General features: G+C 46.9%; 1 protein-coding gene across 1 annotated transcript in view; it reads left to right on the top strand.

Annotated features, from left to right (window-relative positions):
- LOC147697032 (amine oxidase [flavin-containing] A-like) overlaps nt 1-20,944 on the top strand; it is an 805,659-nt gene that overhangs the window by 88,280 nt on the left and 696,435 nt on the right. The window lies entirely within an intron of this gene.

Raw genomic sequence — 20,944 nt, 5'->3', positions numbered from 1 at the left:
TATTTAAATTCACTTATCATAGATTGAGAAGAGCAATTAAGGACCTTTATCCGACTTTCCCTACAGAGCCGGAAACACTCCAAGCAAATGATTCTAACTACACCGCACAATGTACACCTAGTGTCCAACTGTATGGGCTTTTACAAGATATCGGAGGAACTACTAGCAAAGCGCGGGAGAGATGGTCAGCTGTACTGGAGACGCCCCTTATTGAGGAAGACTGGGCCACTTGCTGTGCACCAACAGTCATGCTTACCCCGAATGGTAACTTACGAATTATACATTATAAATATCTGAATCAAACATACCAAACGCAGGTTAAATTAAGGACATATGAGCTACACCCAGATGCCTGCTGCAAGAGATGTAAAGCTGATGATGCAGTTTTATACATTTAGCGTGGCCCTGTCAACAAATTAGAGAATATTGGAAAAAGCTAGCTGGTATTTTGAGTGCAGTTCTGGAAACCAGGGTATATTGTACAATTCGGGTGTGTTTGCTAGGGCTTATGACTAATTTAAGGGCGAGCAAGCGTAGATTCTGTGTCATGTGTATCTATGTATTGGAATGGCAAGAAATACCCCACATGTAAAAACTGGTAACATGATATGATATATTGTAGAGACATGCTGCAAACTTATGAGGAAGAAATTCCGAAAAGATCCAAACTCAAAGACTTCTGGACGCCATTAACGACATATCTACAAGCACATCCAATTGATGCACTTACAAAAAAATGTGTAAAAAGTGTTACTCTGTTTGTATAAAAAAATGGAATTGTACATTGCGCAGTGATTTGTACATTTATCATGGACACAAATTGTAAGGATAACAAGTGCTTTGCAAAACTGTCTGTTTGTTTAATGTATGTTTTTTCTGTTCATAATAAAAGTCAATAAAAAACAAAAAATTAAACCGACGCATCACCTCCCCACGCAATAAGAAACCAATGCATCACCTTCTCTCCGGTAAGGAACAACGCATCACCTCCCCTGCACTGCAGTAAGGAACTGAAGCATCAACCCCCAGAGCAAGGAACCAAAGCATCACCTTCCCTGAGTTTAAGGAACCGACGAATCGCCTTCCCTACGGCCCGTTTTGTTTGTTTGCATGACGCATCCAAGGTACTTTGTGTTAAAAGTGTTACATCTGCAATTTGCTTTGAACTGACTATTTCTACCACCTGAAAGTCATATTTGTATTACTGTATTGTGGATTTTTGTTGTTTGGTCTTGTTTTGGTTTAGATAAATATTACTCATTTTTTTTTAAACTGGTGTGGTGTCCATTAGTAGCGTTTTCACTGTATTACTGTATGTGTTCACAAATGCTTCACACACTGCCTCTGAGATAAGCCTGTCTGATTGTGCCAAGCTAACAAGGTGGTGAGCAGGGGTTAATTTAGAAGTGTATCCCCCTTACCCTGACTAGAAGCAAGGGTCCCTATTTGGACAAAGCTACCTGCCTCTGCCATCTAGAGACCCCCATTTCTAACATTATGTAATCTGTGAGAGTATATATGTAATCTAGAATAACTATCTGTAGTTGATGACTGAAGTTATTTAGCTTATAATCATTACTGTGTGTGTGTGTTTTTGCAGAGTAGCACTGTTGGTCTTGTTGATAAGATTTGGTCACTCTCACCAGAGGTATACAATTTAACAAAATCTTTAACATCATTAGCACCACTTGATAGAACTTCATAAAACTTCTCTGCACTTTAAAATATCCTAACTCAATCAAAGGTAATGTTGGCACTAGCTGTCAAGGAGTCTAAACATATTAAACCCCATGTTACCTTCCATAGGGTAAAAAATGGTTTGCTTACTGAAAAATCAGTTGGATGTGCTCTTACTAGATTTGTGTAAGGTGAATCAGCATAGTCTTCCTCAATCCTTTTTTGGTTCTTTTAAAAGCAAAGTGTCTAAGAAGATCCAGGCTATTGATAGATATTGTGAAAGTTGGTTTTCACATTGTATTTCCCAAGCCTGTCAAAAGCAACTAAAGCAGGGCTGGTCTGTAGTACTTGGAGGTCAATCATCTACACAAAGGCTGTGTGCAGTTGGTTGGGTATATGGGACCTTAAGCCTTGTCCCTAGAGCCCACTGTCCGTTGTGGAAAGCTGTGTGCATCTTGTTTGGGCGAGGTGGAGGCTCCTGCAGGACATTTTTATTAAAGGCCATAGTGAAAGCGACATTATAGTTACAAGGCAAAATTGGAAGTCTTCAGTTTTGGTACACACTTACCAAAACTCAAGTCACTGCCATGCACTACTTATGACCTAACATGACATAGCTATTTTCCTTATTTATCTTGATGCAGGGTAATAGTTGATCATTATTCACGCGCCATAAAAAACAATTTTGACAATGAAACTCTAATGTGCACTTTGCACATGTCTAGAAAAATTACACTGAAACTGAGAAAAACTGAAATACCAGCACCATAAAAGTTTGCTTGGATTTATAGAAAAGAAGATTTTTGAGAATAATGAATTTAGCTTTTTTATTAACTAGTGGCGCTCCATGCAGGTAAGCTCGCCGAGTCGTCGATGCAGCACATTTATTTATTTAATTTACAGTCCCTATCCCGTCATTTTTCACTTTCACCTGGTAATGGACTTTTGTTACTTTTCATAAAATATGGCTTTGTCTGTCCTTTTAATGCAACATTCTTAAATCAATAGAGACTTTTTCCATACTTTGGGGGTCATTATGATTGCGGATTTTCCGCATCCTCGGGGCCGGCGGAAGCCACCGCCGGCCCCGAGGATGCGGAAAATCCGCAGCGGACTGACCAAAGACCCACCACCAGATTAGGATGGCTGGTGGGTCCTGGTTTCCGTCCGCAGCTTTTCCGCCACGGTCGGATTACAACCGCGGCGGAAAAGCTCTAATATGGTGACGGTGTCTGGAAGACACCGTCCACCATATTAGGATGGCCAGTAAAGTATGCTTTTCCGCGGCGGGTTTTCCGGGATAGGGACAGTAAATTCATTAGTGACTGAACCACTTTTAACCTTTAATTCCTGCACGAACATTACCCCACACACAATATGGCCGCCACCATGCCATTCACGTAATTCATAGCACGTGAGCCCTCACTTGTTGTTTCACTATGCGAATGCTATCCCTCAGCATCAGTAAACTGAGCATCACTCGGTGGCATTGCACGGCAGGTAAGCCCACACTCGTTGTTCCAGCGCGACCCCCCCTTTATCTCTTCCTGCCTCGATCTAACCCAACTGGCACTCTACTCCCTGTAAGTCTGCCAGCTATACCCCCGATCCCCCCAAGTTCTCATTGAGAGTAAGCGGCAGTGAGCTCTAGCGACCCGCCCATGTCCCTCACTATCCTCCTATAGTACTCCTTCCGCAGTCCCACATTCCATGCCAGGAATAGACCACTTACAAAGAACCCATTAAGGTAGCCCCTTTTAATTATCATGTGGCCCCTCAAGGACTCCTTCCCTCACCCTGACTGACATCCCCCTTCCAATTTCAGGGCCATCTGTCCCGCTGCTTTGGTTACAAGTATTCTGGTTGGCTCCACCGCCACCGTCTTGATCTATGCGATAAGTCCACAATTCTCCTTCTGTAGTGCTAGAGGCACTCTTGTGGTCTGACACCCTGTGATGACCTTTGACTACCATTATTTTAATTGACTTTGGTGTGTTATTTTATCCTAGCCTGAATGTACAACGCTCTGCATTTGCCTTGCTTCTCTTAGAGGTTTATTTATTGTAATCTTGTTGTCTGTTAGTGAGAGCTGTCACAGAGTAGAACAGTCTTGCCTAGAACAGAACGTGCTGGATGTGCATTTGAAAGCATAAGAGAGAGAGGTGAGAAATGTACTTTTTGGTCTCAAAGTGCAGTGTTGTGAGCAGTGGTGCACAAATGTGCACTGTGTTGTACATTGAAAGATGAAGTATGTGATGCTATAAGCCATGGTGCACAAATGTGCATTGTGTTGTACATTGTAAGTATTACGAAGTTCTTACTATTGGCTTTGACATGGCCTCATGTCATCCTGAATTCTGACTCTGCCTGGCTTGAGCTTTATCTGCGCGCACAGCAACACTTGCAAGCTGTTTGGGTTATTCACGTTCAAGGATTGTTTTTGTGAGAGATTGTTTAATGAACCCTGGAAGGCTTTTGTGAGCTTTGTAAAGATAAAGGCTGGAATTTGCGAGACTGTAGAGGGAATGTGGGAACTCCTTCCTGCCATAGAATGCTTGCTTGGAAGCTGGCCAGTCTTAGTAACATTACTATGGTGCTGGGGAAGGTTTCTCGAACCTTCTAGTGCAAGTTTTGAGATTATAAAGCTGTGATTTGTTGACAGTTGAGTTCGGGTACACACTTACAGAGTAGACGTACTGCTGTAAGACAAACGTAACTTGAGTCCCAGGTGAGAGTCAAAGCCAGCAGTGAACAGGCCCACCAGCGAGAATTGGCAAGGATGTCGGGTGAACGGTCGGGTTATGTGATTTGTTTCTCACTAGTGCCATTGTGATGCGTGATTCCAGTGGCTGTGGTCATTTTAGGTGTTTGAACTTTGATTATTGCCATTGTGATGTGTGGCCAGTGGCTCTGATCATTTGAGGTGTTTTCTTTGTGATGTGTGACTGAGTTATGTGCACATCCAAAGTAACATTTGATGTACCTAGTGTGTATATATATCTTTCTGATCTCTTGCAGGATCTCCAGCGTATTATATTTGCTTGAGTCTTATCTCATATTATTTGCTGCTTGTTTATTCATGGTATTATTCATTCATTTAAAAAACCTTAGAAATTCACTGAAAAAAACCATAGGTTTCACACATGTTATAGTTACCTGGACATTTCCCTCATACAAAACCATTGAAATTCCCCCGTTATAGTTAGTTCAGCTAACTATAACTTGCGCGCCCGCAACGCACTGCTGACGACATCACATATTATGTCACTCATGACATGGTCAGTGACATCACTCATGACATCACTGATGACATCTCAAAGAAGAATACGTATCAGGATATAAAATGAAACTAAAACTGTTTAGCAAGTTTCACTTTTACAAAAACACTTGCGCAAGTTAAACAGTGGAAATGTGAGCACGTGTCAATTGAAAAACGTGAAAAAAAATGGGAGGAGCACTAAATTGGTTCCATACTGACTTCAATAACCAAAACGTATATAAACCACACCCGTAGTATGGTTACTTTAGTTTCTGTGATTTAATTACGGGTGACCAAACTACGAGCAAGATAAAGTTTACGATCGTTGGATTAATCTTCAGTTTATCGTCCATTTCCTCAGAGGGAACATAAAGTTAATGTATATATTGTAATATATAAAACATTATGCTCCTTCCAGAGGAGTTGGATGTATGTCGACAAAAGGAGGAAAGAATTCTAAAGAGAGGTAAATTAATATTATAAGTTTATACTTTATATATTTTTCTAATGCAAGTATATTTTTATGATTTCTAAATGTAGTGTGTAAAAGTATAATTGTACTTTAGAAACGAAATGACGTAAGAACAGTTCATGTATTATCGTCGCGAATTGAAAACACTACAAAGATGCAGAAAAAAGAAGGTTTGAAATATGTACAAATCAAAAAAAAACTTCAAATAATTTTCTTTTTCTTCTTGAGTGAAAATGGGTTTATCAGTATGTATATTGTGTAGTACTGTGACCTATTTTCACTCATGAAGAACTGGAGGTTTATCGTTGCAAGCAGTAAACATAGAAACAAATATTAATGTCAATTAACAAATAATAAAATAATCCTTTTTAACAGGCACAATGTTTTCATAAAGAGTAATTGAAAAGAAATGTACAAAAAACAAAAAAGAAAGATGAAGTAGTGAGGGAGTGTTTGTAGTAGCACTTCTATTCTACTTTATCTGAAAGTAAATCATGCCCTCTTATATTAATAAGAATTTGGGGCAATTCTTTGAAAAAGATTTGAATAGAAAATAGTGTTTGCGGAGAAAAAAGGGAGTGTGTGCATATTTATATAGTGCAAAGTCGACCTAAAACTATATCAGCAATTTACATGAGCACTGTATTTACAGTACATTTTCAGGCAGGTGTAGATTACATCATTTCTCTTCAATACCAGGATGTGGACGCGACTCAGAGGCTTGAACACTAACAAAATACAGAAACGTAATATCTGTAGCATCAGTCTATTCCTCCTCCCTAATCCCTCCCCAATCACCGGTTCCTTTCCTTGTGGAATGTAGATGTGTTATTTCTCTCTTTTGATAATCTGGGATAGGGGGTGTGAAGCTGCGCTATAATGAGAAGGGAGGGAGAAAATAAATCATAGTGGGGTAAAGTTAACAACTTGGGATGTACGGGGTCTCGGGGCTCCAGAACAACTCATCTTATCTTGAGGTCTTTTTGTACGTTCATGGTGGCTCATATTAAAACTGGTTTATAAACTATAATTTCTGGTCTACGCGCTCTTGCTGTTGCTGTTGCTGCATTTTAATCGTGTGCTTTATTTTAAATTTCGTCGTGCTGCTGGTAACGCGCTATAGAGCTGCTAGAGCTTATTAAATTGTAATGCCTACCTTAGGTGTCGTTTTTTTTAGGCCGGGGAACAGTCAGGCTCACTCGCACTGTAAATTGGATTCCACCCGCATTCGGCGGGATATAGCTAGCTTAGCGGGTCCGACCGCCATCTTGGGTGGGGTTGAAGGCTGGGAGCACTTCGGGCGCCATCTTGCTTAGGGCAAGGGACGCAGGAAGCGGACTCCCGCACTTGGTGAGCTTATTTAAGCCACAGGGGGTGCGGTCAGGTCAGATTTCTGGTCTACGCGCTCTTGCTGTTGCTGCATTTTAATCATGTGCTTTATTTGAAATTTCGTCGTGCTGCTGGTAACGCGCTATAGAGCTGCTAGAGCTTATTAAATTGTGCTGCCTACCTTAGGTGTCGGTTTTTTAGGCCGGGGAACAGTCAGGCTCACTCGCACTGTAAATTGGATTCCACCCGCATTCGGCGGGATATAGCTAGCTTAGCGGGTCCGACCGCCATCTTGGGTGGGGTTGAAGGCTGGGAGCACTTCGGGCGCCATCTTGCTTAGGGCAAGGCACGCAGGAGGCGGACTCCCACACTTGGTGAGCTTATTTAAGCCACCGGGGGTGCGGTCAGGTCAGATTTCTGGTCTACGCGCTCTTGCTGTTGCTGCATTTTAATCGTGTGCTTTATTTTAAATTTTGTTGTGCTGCTGGTAACGCGCTATAGAGCTGCTAGAGCCTTTTAAATTGTGCTGCCTACCTTAGGTGTCGTGTTTTATTAGGCCGGGGAACAGTCAGGCTCACTCGCACTGTAAATTGGATTCCACCCGCATTCGGCGGGATATAGCTAGCTTAGCGGGTCCGACCGCCATCTTGGGTGGGGTTGAAGGCTGGGAGCACTTCGGGCGCCATCTTGCTTAGGGCAAGGGACGCAGGAGGCGGACTCCCGCTCGGTCCAATATCATAAAAGGATGGACGAGCAAGCGCGCAGCGGGCGCGACGTAGGCGCGCCGGAGTTGCGCCAGAGGTAAGCCCGTTTGCGCCCGTTCGTGCAACGGGCGCGCATAGGGCCACTCCCTCTGTCCCCCCGCACTCTCCACGCCTAGCCTATTCTCGGGCTGAACTACTTGAACTCAGACCGAGCCAGGCGCTCTCGAATCAGAAGGCTAGTGTCTTATCTAAGCCTAACTCCCTTTCTTGTGGGTTGCTTAACGTTCGGTCGCTTTGCAAGCACCACACAGAGATCGCATTCCTCATCGAGTCTTCGGGGCTCGATGCTTTGTTCCTTACTGAAACCTGGACTCGGGAGGACTGCTTGGTTGAACTGGGCTTGGCCTGCCCCCCAGGTTTTAAAATCATTCACACCCCTCGGGTGATGAACAGGGGTGGTGGAATTGGCGCCATTTATAGAGAAACGCTGGGTCTCTTCCAACTTAAAATTAGAGAGGTTTCGGGCTTTGAGCTGATGGAGTTCTCTTTTAAAGATCTTGAGAGAACACTGTTCAGGGGCGTTTTGTGCTATCGACTGCCGGGCTCTGCACCCTTCCTGTCAGATTTCATCGACCTGATATATGACCTCTCTAATACCCACTCCAAGCTGCTGGTCTTAGGGGACTTCAACCTGTGGCCGGGTGGCCCGCTGGACAGTGCGTTTACGACACTTTGTCAAGCTTTCAGCGACATTCAGCTGCAACAACTGGTCCGGTCAGCTACTCACAGGAGAGGTCATGCCTTGGACCTGGTCTTCGCAGACGTACAACTAGTAGTGGTCAATGATATCCTATGTCAATACTGGACTGACCACTCACTGGTTGTCTTCTCTCTCTGTCTGGGGGAGTACTCCTCTGGGGAGGCCGGCGCCAGACAGGCTAAATTGGGCAGACCCTGGTCTCGACTTCTAAACTCTTCGCCGCTGCCTACCTTACTACCAGATAATTTCTATCTGAGTAATTCGGCGGAGGAAAGTTATATCACCTTGTGCCGGTCCATCTCGAATACCTCGGACAAGGTTGCGCCTCTCTGTAAGTCTCGAGGTAGATTGAACCGGGCTTGTCCCTGGTATACGGAGGAGCTGCAGCAGCTGAAGTTGAGCTGCAAACGTACAGAGAGAGCCTGGAGGAAGCAGTACTCGGATCCAGCGAGAGCTTCCTTTAGGCTGGCACTGCAGGAATACAAGGTGCAGATCAGGCTGGCTAAGGCGGCTTTTCTGGAAACCACCTTGAACCAGGCGCCCAACAAGTCACAAGCCCTGTTTAAAATCGTTAGGGACTTGACCCACCCTGTGTGCGCGGCCAACACTGTCCCTGCGTCACAGGCCTTGTGCGACTCCCTGGCGAGTGCCTTCGAGGAGAAGATTGTTAAGATCATGGAAGGCTTAAAAAACCCAGTGCATCCTGCTCTCGGTTTGGGAGCTCCGGGCAGCCTGTCCAGTCGACCCCGGCCGGATGTCTCTGACTTCGGCTTGGGAGCTCTGGACGGGTCAACCAGTCGACCCCAGCCGAGTAGCCCAGTCCTTAGTTTGGGAGCTCCGGACACTCCTTCCAGTCGACCCCTGCTGAGTGGACATGCCCTCAGTTTGGAAGCTTCGGACGTCGTGGCCGGTCAAACCCGGCTGAGTAGGCTTGCCTCTAGCCAGGCAGCCCGGGCAGCCCCGGACACTTCACCCAGTCGACTCCAGCTGAGTGGTCATGCCTCCAGCTTGGGAGCTCCGGAAGCTGTGTCCAGTCGACTCCAACTAAGACGCTTCCCCACTCCCTCCTTTGAGGAGTTTTGCAGCCTGGCACGAACGGTGTCATCAGGTTCTCCGCTTGACCCATTGCCACCCAAATTCTGGAAGACATTTCAGGCGGAACTCTTCCAGCCTCTATACTCCATCTGCCTCCAGTCTTTGGACTCGGCAACGGTTCCCGAGTGCTGGAAGCTGGCAGTCCTGTCACCACTGCTTAAGAAACCGACTCTGGACCCTGCCTGTCTTTCCAACTACAGGCCGATCCCTTTGCGCCCTTTTCCTATTAAGATCGTGGAAAAGTTGGTGACCCGCTCCCTTTCGGGCTTCTTGGAAGAAATCGGGTGGTTCGATGAGACACAGTTTGGTTTCCGTCCAGCGCATGGGACAGAATCTGCGCTGGTAACCGTACTTGACAATCTCCGTTCGCGTGTCGATAGTGGTCGGGCAGCCTTTCTGGTGCTGCTCGACATGTCGGCCGCGTTCGATACGGTTTGCCATCGGACCCTCATCAGGAGGCTGGAGGAGTGCGGGGTCACAGAGGGGGCAAGAGACTGGCTGGTATCCTACCTCAACAACCGGCAGCAGATGGTCGCGCTTCCTCCTTTCCGATCGGAGTTGCGGAAAGTAGGACAGGGGGTTCCACAGGGCTCGGCCATCAGCCCTATACTTTTCAATCTTTACCTCCGCCCTCTGGTCCAGCTTATAAAATCTTTTGGTATCCAGGCTTTCAATTATGCTGATGATACCCAGCTGGTCTTCTCCCTGGAAGGAAATAATGCGGTCCCGCTGGAGACATTCTATCGCTGCATGGCAGCTACAGCGGATTGGCTTCGGGCCAATTCCTTGCAATTCAACAGTACAAAGACCGAGGTGCTCCACTGCTCCATGGACTGGATTCCTCGGGTACTTCCGGAGAACTTCTGGCCATCTACTTTCCCCGAGACAGTGTCGGCCGCAGAGTCAGCTCGTAACTTGGGGGTGATTTTCGGCCCAAATTTACAGCTGGACATGCATGTTAATATGACCATCTCCACATGCATGATGCTGTTATGCATGCTGCGTAAAGTCTTGCCCCTTCTCCCTGAGCAGGCCAGGCCGGAAGTAGTGCGCAGGACCATACTGAGTCGTTTAGACTACTGCAACGCGCTGCTTCTGGAGGCCCCAAAAAATCTGCTGGGGAAGTTACAACGGGTGCAGAACATGGCCGCTAAGCTGGCTCTCTCTCGCCCTAACCTCAGCTCCTCCACCTTAGCCTTAAGGGACCTACATTGGTTGCCGGTGCACTTGCGTGTATTGTATAAAGCGGCGTGCCTAGTGTTTAAGGCGGTACATCGACAGGGCCCAGTGCCACTGCAGAATATGTTCGCTTGGTACTCTGCCTCGCGGTCCCTTCGCTCTTCTTCGGCACAATTGCTTGTGGTTCCGAGGTTCCAGAGAGTAAGGATGGGTGGCCGCTTGTTTAGTGTCGCAGCGGCCAAACTCTGGAACTCCCTGCCACTCCCTTTGAGAAGTCAAAGGGACTACTTCCCGTTTAGGAAAGCCCTAAAAACGCATCTCTTCCCTAGGGATGTCTGAGCAGTGGAAGTGTTGTTGACCGGATCTCAAGCACCAGGATGCCCTTGGGGCGACAGGACCGCGCTATATAAGTACACCTACAATACAATACAATACAACAGGTGTAATGCTCTAACTCTCATCGGGCAGGTGGTAAATGGGAGACCTCTGGATAGGTATTTGACTAAGGCATATTCAAAGTTTTTTAATTCGTCTCTATATATGTCGATCATATATTCCATAGTGAATGCCTGCCATAGCCATGAATGCCATTGTGTTATGGCTGGAAATTCTTTCTTTTTCCAGGCGCCAGCTATCACTGTTTTAGCTGCTCCCAGGCAGAGCCATATAATGGCCTGGTCGACTTTAGTTTGGTATTTCGAAGATGGGTCCCTCAAGCCCAGCAACATGAACACTGGAGAGGCTGCTATAGGATAGCCTAATTTCTCTTTGATTTGAGCCAGTATCTCTGACCAAAAGGGCGGATTTACAGGCAGTCCCACCATATATGGCGGAAGTCACCTAAAAGGCTGTAGCCCCTCCAGCAAACGTCCAAAGTGTTAGGAAATATTTTTTTCAGTGTCCCAGGACAAAGGTACCAGTGAAACATTATCTTGTAGTGGGCTTCGCCTTGACTGAGGGAGTGACAATGGCGTTCTATGTCCCTCCAGATGGCTTTCCACTGAGTGTCTATGATATCTTGGCCTAGTGTGCATACCCAGAATTCCAGATAGCGTGGGCGCCTAGACAGCAGTGTGTGCAGTGTGTGCAGAAATAGGGAGTATAAAAAGGAGATGGCCCCTTTCACCGAGCTGGCCCCCTTCACAAAGCGCTCCAAGGCCATGAATTCTGTAGGTGCCCCTTCTTTCAGCTCGGGTTGTAGGACCCAGTGATGCAATTGAAGATACCGAAAGTGTTCTGAGTTAGGTAGGCTGAATTCCCTTTGGCAGTGTGCGAATATTGAAATGTCCCAGTTCTGGAATATGTCTGCCACTGTGAGGAAGCTGCCCCCTCCCGCCATGCGTCAAAGGATCCTGGTTGTAGTGCTGGTGGGAAAGTATTGATTGTAGTGAACGGAATTGAATGGAGAGGGGAACATAATCCATTCTGTTTGTTTCAATATGTGGTCCCATACTTTAAGCATTGTCCTATTGGGCGTACTAATGTATGCATTCCCTGAGCGGTCCCCCTTGGGTTTCCAAAGTAAGTTCCATATTACTCACCGCCAATTGCTAAGTCTATATGTAGCCAGTTTATCTGACTCATGTTGGGACCATTCTACCAGTACTCGAAGTTGGGCTGCTTTGTAATAGAGGTTCAGGTCGGGCATCGCCAAGCCTCCCTCATCTGGCCTTATAATCTTTAAGAACACTACTGTCTTGATCATTTGACACAACACACAAGTGGCGGAGCATGAGCACAACTCGTACCTTGCAGTGTAATGATGGCTGAGACAACGAAGCTTAATTTACATGTTACTTTTCCCTCCTCTTATCATAAGAGATGCTGCCAACACTTAGGAGTGTGTGAATACTAGAGAGGGACCCTGGGAGGCCCATGGTCTGATGTAGTTTGAGAAGCAATGGCATAAATCAAGATCTCTAAATACTAGGGGAAAAAGAAAGGAGTTTTTCGAGACAATATTAGCACAACCTCTCTGCTCCTATATCCAAAGTAGACTGACCAGCCCTAGTAAAGATGAATTTCTTCTGTTCTTGGTAGAGTTGTTTATATATTCCTCTTCCAGGTTTTACAGTGGATGTACTAGTCTTTTGGAAGTATTCTTCGGATACCACCAACTTAAGATTACTATATCAAAGCCAGTCAGAGGTTCACACACTCCTGAAGGTAAACTCCTTTATGTTATCACAAGGAACATTACATAATTTTATTATCTGGAGTGTGAAGGGTACGGTGGATCCCACCAAGACCTTTCAGGCCCATGCATTTATCTGATGTGGGGGCTCCCACCTGTGCATATTTGCACAGAGAATCACCTGTTGGACTAGGAGGAACAGAAAATTCTAAAGAGATTTAGAGGTCAAGTCAACAGTCCTAAATAGTCTGGGGGTGCTTATGTGGGTCCAGCCCAGTGTTCTATTTCTTTCCACTCATAAAATAATAGACTAAGAAGACTGATACATAACGATACAGGTCATTTTGGACAGAGGACTCATCTCTTTTGTTTGCATCTCCATCCTGAATGTCACATCTTTGGCTTTTCTCTTGAAACAGATAACATGCTTCTCCTGGACCTAGTAGTGCCGACAATATCAAGTGATGATTTTAATTATCTTTCTAGCATGGCTGTGAACAGGGCTTTTTCACCTATCTGGCATTAGGATGCCTCTGAATATAAGGAATGGGGTTTTAAATATGATTTAGGAGATGCACACACCCCCTAGACAGGGAACCTTCCTATCTCTGGGAGGTGGATAACCTTCAACTCACATTTGGCATATTCTTGACATTTCATCACATCACCACAAAAATTTGAAATGAAGAATATCAAGAAATGACTGCAGCCCCCTACTACTACCTGTGGTATGGGTTGAGCTCCCACCTGTATCTCATCATGGGGATTACAGCCAGCTTTGTTGCACAATCGTCTGTTGAAAATCATAATCCATAACACTATAGTTAATTACTTTGGGGCAAATACTGACTCTACCGATGATGAAGGTGTTGACTAGGATGCATTTAAGGTTGTGGCACGGGGTATGTGATTTAAAGCAGGTTTACAGAGTTAGAGTATCACTCTTGAAAGAAGTGGAGATACAAGAATAGGCACAGAGAGACATAGAAAAGCAGGTGGTCCATGACCACATTGAATCAGCAACACTTCTATAATCCAAAGGGAAATATGAAGTAATCTTGTTTTTATCAATTAATATTAGGCTATCTGGTTTTAGGTTTAAACCTATAATAACTGATAAAACCCCACCTGAAGGAAAATAGCCATCAACGGTGTAAACATATAAACACTGAAAAAACACCTTTGCAACCACAAACTAAGTGCCATTCAAAGAAAGGAAAAGATGAGTGAAAGAGTCATTTGTATTTCTTCCTGAAGGGGCCAATGCAATGTAACTTTGTTATATAAGGTAGCATCAAGAAAGACTGGGCTAACTTTATGCTGCTTGAGTTTTATTGCTTAGGAATGTCACTAAAACATCAGGACATATCAAAATCCTATTTGATATTTTGGCTACATTTGATTTCACTGATAGGTAAAATGGCTGGTTTCATAAAAATCTTTCTTAATATGTACCATCACATTTACCCACAGACCGAGAATGGGTGAAATCCTTTGATACATCAGCCCTTTTTTTTGGAAGTCATTATTGATTGTAAGTGAATTGCCAAACACCCCAGGCTTGAAACATTCAATGCAAGATGAAGTGGCAGGTATTTGTGAAAAGGATGTTGTCACTAAGCATCTGAGATAGTGGTAAAAACATGACACCAGATGTTTGGTAAACATGGAACGCAGTGTCACTTGGAATACTGTTGAAAAAAGTTCCTACCAAGTTTAATAAAGATTGGAGTGATATTGTTTGTATTTGCAGTAATTCATCAACCCCTGCACACCTGTCTCAACAAAGAAGCCCCCAACCCAAAGACCCATACTACAAAAAGGAAAACCCCAAAAAATCACCAAAAATGGGGATGGGAGGGAGGGGAAAAATTCTGTCCTACAAGTCAAGTCAAGTCAAGTCAAACATTTATATAGCGCGCTACATACCCATAGGGTCTCAAGGCGCTTGAGGAAGGGGGGGGGGAAATTACTTGTCGAATATCCAAGTTTTAAGTTGCTTTCTGAATGCTAGGTGGTTCTGAGTAAGGCGAAGGTGAGTGGGAAGAGAGTTCCAGGTTTTAGCTGCCAGGTAGGAGAAGGATCTACCTCCCATGGTGACTTTGTTGATGCGAGGAACAGTGGTAAGGGCTTGGTTGGAGGATCGTAGCTGACGGGAGGGGGTGTAGAAGGACAGTCGTGTGTTGAGGCATTCGGGTCCAAGTTCGTAAAGTGCTTTGTGTGCGTGGGTTAAGAGGCGGAAAGTAATCCTCTTATTTACGGGAGCCAGTGGAGGTTTTTCAGGTGACCAGAGATGTGTTCTTTACGCGGGATATCTAGTATGAGCCTGGCTGAAGCGTTCTGGATGCGTTGGAGTTTTTTCTGGAGTTTTGCGGTGGTACCGGCGTATAGGGTGTTTCCGTAGTCCAGGCGACTCGTGACCAGTGCGTGAGTGACCGTTTTTCTAGTTTCGGTGGGGATCCAGCGAAATGTTTTTTGGAGCATGCGAAGAATGTTGAAGCAAGATGATGAGATGGCGTTGACTTGTCTGGTCATTGAGAGTGAGGAGTCCAGGATGACGCCCAGGTTCCGTGCGTGGTCCGTCGGGATGGGTGCTTTTCCAAGGGCCTCTGGCCACCAAGAGTCGTCCCAGGCGGAGGGGGAGGTACCTAAGATAAGGACTTCTGTTTTGTCTGAGTTAAGTTTCAGACAGCTGTGCTTCATCCACTCGGCTACTTCTTTCATTCCTTCGTGTAAGTTGTTTTTGGCGGTGTTGGGGTCCTAGGTGAGTGAGAGGATCAGTTGGGTGTCGTCAGCGTAGGAGATGATGTTGAGATTGTGTTGGCGAACGATGGCTGCAAGGGGGCTCATGTACACGTTGAAGAGGGTGGGGCTGAGTGACGATCCTTGTGGCACGCCGCAGATGACTTCAGAGGCCTCTGATTTGAATGGAGGGAGCCGGACTCTCTGAGTTCTTCCGGTGAGGAACGAGGTGATCCATTCCAGTGCTTTTCCTTGGATTCCGATGTTACTGAGGCGCTGTAATAGGGTGCTATGGCAGACTGTGTCGAAGGCTGCGGAGAGGTCAAGGAGGATGAGGGCGACTGTTTCTCCGTTGTCCAGTAGGGCTCGAATGTCGTCTGTTGCTGCGATGAGTGCGGTCTCAGTGCTGTGTTTGGCTCGGAATCCGGACTGTGAGGGGTCGAGGGATTTGTTGCTTTCGAGAAAGGCGGCAAGCTGGTTGTTGACAGCTTTCTCGATGACTTTGGCCGGGAAAGGAAGGAGCGAGATGGGGCGGTAGTTTTTGAGTTCGGTGGGGTCAGCTGTGGGTTTTTTCAGAAGGGCGCTGAGTTCTGCGTGTTTCCAGCTTTCCGGGAAGGTGGCGGAGTAGAGGGAGCAGTTGATGACGTCTCGGAGGTGTGGAGCTATGATGGAGTCTGCTTTGTTGAAGATGTGGTGAGGGCATGGGTCAGTTGGGGATCCTGAGTGGATGGAGTTCATCAGGCGGATGGTGTCCTCAGTGGAGATTGGGTTCCAGTCGTTAAGGATGTTCAAGGGGGGTGCAGGTCCTACAGAAGGTTGAGAGGGTTGGTCTCCGGGTCGGTTGTCGAAGCTGTTGTGGATGTCTGCAATTTTGTTGTGGAAGAAGGAAGCTAGGGAGTCGCAGAGGGCTTGAGAGGGGGTGATGTCGTTGGAGTTGGCTGATGGGTTGGTAAATTCTTTGACGATGTTGAATAGCTCCTTGCTATTGTGGGCGTTGTTATCTAGTCGGTCTTTGAAAGCGGCTTTCTTGGCAGACCGGATTAGTTGGTGGTGTATGCGGGTGACGTTTTTGAAGGCGTCCCTGGTGTTGGAGTTTGGGTCTTTTTTCCATGCTTTCTCGAGGGAGCGACAGAGTTTCTTGGATTTCTTAAGATCATCGTTGAACCAGGAGGCATTTTTGCTGCCTAGTTTGATTTGATGTTTTTTCAACGGTGCTAGGATGTCGGCGCTGTTGGATAGCCATTGGGTGAAGTTAATGGCTGCTTGGTCGGGGTTTGAGGAGTGGACAGGAGGGATTTGAAGGAGCGATGAGGAGATCTGGTCGATGGTGAGTTTGTTCCAATTTCTACGCAGGGTGGGTTGAGGGTGGTTGTGGATTGTGGACTTATTGTAGAAAAAGTGAACGCAGCTGTGGTCCGTCCAATGAAGAGCTGTGGTGTGGCTGAATGAGACGTGTTTGCTGGAGGTGAAGATAGGGTCGAGTGTGTGACCTGCAATGTGGGTGGGGGAAGTGACAAGTTGTTTGAGTCCGAGGTTTGCGAGGTTGTCCAGAAGGGTGGTGGCGCTGTTGTCATTGCTCTTTTCCAGGTGAAAATTGAGGTCTCCCAATAGTATGTAGTCCTCAGAGGGGAGGGCGTGTGGGGTGATAAAGTCAGCGATGTTGTCATTGAATTGTGCACGGGGTCCCGGGGGCCGGTAGAGGAGGGTGTCTCTGAGTGTGGTTTTGGGGTCGGTGTGGATCTGGAAGTGAAGGTGCTCGCGCTGGCAAGGTTGTCGTCTGAGCTGGTTGAGATGCGAATGGAATTCTTATGGACGATGGCGATGCCTCCTCCTGTATGCTTGACGCGGTCCTTACGGATGATCTTGTATCCTTCTGGGATGGCAATGGTGATGTCTGGGGCTGATGAGGCGTTCATCCATGTTTCTGTTAGGAAAGCGACGTCCGGTGAGATGGTGTCTAGTAGATTCCAGAGGTCGATGGCGTGTTTGTGGATCGAGCGGGTGTTGAGCAGGATGCATTTCAGGTGGTTGGTGTCAGGTCTCTGTGTCGCGTTGGTGGATGAGGAGTTGGTTTTGGTGCCGTTGAACTTGCAGGAGTTGCATGAGAAGGGTCCATGGGTGTGTCCAGGAGCGGCTTGGGCGCAGTTGGGGGAGCGGCCGGAGTTAAGGGCTAGGAGGGAGGTGGCATCGTAAGTAATGCGGGAGGGGTGGGTGGTGCGGGGGCCAGGGGGTGTGGCACTGGGCGCGGTCCAGGCGCGGACGGGTGTAGACGGGCTTACCTTTGGCGCACCTTCGGCGCGCATGGGGCGCGACCGCTGTGCGTGAACGCTGCGCGCAAATGCATCTATCATATATGGATAGTGGGAAGGGGGAGGGGCGAGGGCGGCTCAGCTGGGAGGCGGGGCGGGCTCAAGAGGACGCACGCTGCTCACAACAACAACATAAACAAAATGGCAGCGGAGGGGAGGGCAGAGCAGAGCGCCGGGGGTTATCGCGCTTGGAAAGTAAAGGTATTTGTGGCAAGGTCAGCGGGAGCAAAGCGAAGCAGCGACCAGGGCAGTGCAATGCAAATAATCTTCAGGCGGAATTAATGTAAAAGCAGCACAAGTGAAAACGCTGCACAACGGTACCGTTACAATTAATCTTCAGGCGGAATTAATTTTAAAGTAACACAAGTGAAAAATGCTGCACAACGATACCGTTACAATTAATCTTCAGGCGGAATTAATTTTAAAGCAACACAAGTGAAAACGCAGCACAACGATACCAGGTCTCGGCAGTGAGACTGGGGAGCGACCACTCAGCACAGCAGCGATGAGGGGATCACGGCGCTTCCAGATACGGAGCCCTGTATATAGTTAGTGGGAGGGCGGCTCAGCTGGGAGGCGGGGCGGGCTCAAGAGGACGCACGCTGCTCACAACAACAACATAAACAAAATGGCAGCGGAGGGGAGGGCAGAGCAGAGCGCCGGGGGTTATCGCGCTTGGAAAGTAAAGGTATTTGTGGCAAGGTCAGCGGGAGCAAAGCGAAGCAGCGACCAGGGCAGTGCAATGCAAATAATCTTCAGGCGGAATTAATGTAAAAGCAGCACAAGTGAAAACGCTGCACAACGGTACCGTTACAATTAATCTTCAGGCGGAATTAATTTTAAAGTAACACAAGTGAAAAACGCTGCACAACGATACTGTTACAATTAATCTTCAGGCGGAATTAATTTTAAAGCAACACAAGTGAAAACGCAGCACAACGATACCAGGTCTCGGCAGTGAGACTGGGGAGCGACCACTCAGCACAGCAGCGATGAGGGGATCACGGCGCTTCCAGATACTACTACTATTACTACATGCCCAGCCACCAGGTCACCAAACCTAAATTGGTAGCTGGGAGAGTTTGTCCACTAACCTTATATGTTGAGCTACCTTTGGGCTACAGATATGTAGCCCAATCTAAAAAAAATGGAGGAACGGGGCCTGCCCCACCCTTCCCAAACTGCCCTGGGGTGGAGACCACCCTGCGTTTGGCTACCCCCCAAAACTCCCTTGAGAGGGAGGGGGGCAGACTGGACAAAGAATTATTTTTTTGTGTGGAAAAGGTTGCTTTATTGAAACAGGTGCACATTACAATGAACATACCTGGCAACTGCCTTACAAAACTAAACTTCACTATACATCTGATACCTGACCCCTGACTCAGCCCCTACCATCCCCTCAACATGCCCCACCCTGACATTACCATATAAACAACATTACCATTCTTTGCAGTAAAATGATATACATTTATTAACCAACATTCTATGCCTGCTTCTCTATACCAGTAACTCACCCAACCTTTCCAACTGAACTTAAAATTACCTGCCTACCCTTTCCCTGTCCATAAACCCAACATCAACAGCAACCAAAACGTCTGCCAACCATGACCAACTTTAAAAACCCCCACCACCCAAAAAAGGTGGAGACTTCTACCCATTTTCTGCCCCTGCTGCCTGAACTACTCAGTGGGTTTACAGCAGGAGTGTTTCTGCATGTTCTGAGACCTAGACAACACTTCTCTGATTTCTAAAAAGTTTAGGTCCATGCCAGTCCTAGAAAGGTCCAGAACATCATCTCAGTAAAAATTCCACCATATCGAAACATATCTCTGAGTGACTGATCCTTCCAAAACCCTAACTCCTGCAAAACGTGCCATTTCTGTATTCACCTTTCACCTAGCCCTATCAATAGCACCCAGATTAACTGCTCCACACCAACTCTGCGAGCCACAAACTTGGTTCATAACAAAAAACAACCAGTTCACCACTCCTTACTCAAGGGTAAATCTTTTATCATAACCCTCCTCAACACCACACCCTTTTCTTTACACAGGTCCTTCTCCCACAGGTACCTCCCACCCGACAGCCATTTATTAAGCCAGGGTATTAACTCCTTCCAGTACATTCCCCCTTTGCCTCTCCATACAACTTTAAAAATGCGATCATTAAAACCCATGTTTACACCAAAATAAATGTGGCGCCTGAACCTGTGCCCAGTTCACAAAGAAGTGCCCCACGACCCAAATGGTAAATTCTTCCACTGGCGGGCCGGGCACATAACCTGAAATGAGAAAAATAACATTAGTTTCATACAATTGAAGCTGACGCATAGCGCATGAAACAATCGGAGGACCAGCGGCCCAAATGCATAATCTCCTCTTGTGCCCAGTCCCTGTTGCAGCCCCAACGTGAAAAGAGTCCATCCCAAAACCTGCCCCATCTACCCCCAAGTGGTGCAAAGCTTTGTGCAACACTGCCCGCAGCTAACAGTCCGTTACTCTGCTCCCATTTGCATGTTTGAATATCGCCCCTCCTGACTTTCCAGACAAATTGAACCATTGAATAGCCCACCTGAGCGGGCATGTAGAAGGGGGATCCACTTCTTGCAACCTGACCCATTTCCCCAACCCTTTCTGGTCCGTTTTAGACTGGCTCAACCATATCTGCAGCCCCCTCTCCTGAGGAACGGTGTCCTGCCAAACCACTCCCCCTCTCAGACTGTTACCCAGTAATTCTGACACTCTAAAGGTCCCAAAGAACATCCATACCATCAATGTCAAGAATAGGCATGTCTCTAGCTCGTCCCTGCAACCCTTGGGCAGTATTTCAACAAACTGACTGAGCATCCACCAAGAAAGCGCCTCCCTGAGATTACGCCCAGCCCCTCTCACCTTGGCCCATCCCTCTAAAATTCTCCTTCCCAATTCTCCTGCCACCGGAGGGTATCTCCATAGCAGCTTACCCATGAAGTTGATCCCTGCTAGCTTCCCGGCGATTGTGACCCTCGACAAGCCTTTGTCAATGATGTCCAATATAAACTGGATGACTGGGGTGCCGCTCGTAGAGGAGACCTTGACCCGCTTTGTAAAGCTGCCGCCTGGAGCCCCGTTGGGCATTGAAACCTGTGAACCTGTGTGCCTGGAGCCCCGTTGGGCATTGGAAATCGTGTGGGGGAGCTGCTGTGCAGGAGGACGGGACTGCGAGGCCCAGCAGGCTGTGCGTGTTCCAGCAAGCACACCTGCAGCCTCTTCCCGTGACTCCGCCCCCTCTATTCGCAGACAGCA

Source organism: Lissotriton vulgaris, chromosome 8 (assembly GCF_964263255.1).
Source record: "Lissotriton vulgaris chromosome 8, aLisVul1.2, whole genome shotgun sequence".
Taxonomy (NCBI): domain Eukaryota; kingdom Metazoa; phylum Chordata; class Amphibia; order Caudata; family Salamandridae; genus Lissotriton; species Lissotriton vulgaris.
This window is presented reverse-complemented; position numbering and strand designations above follow the sequence as displayed.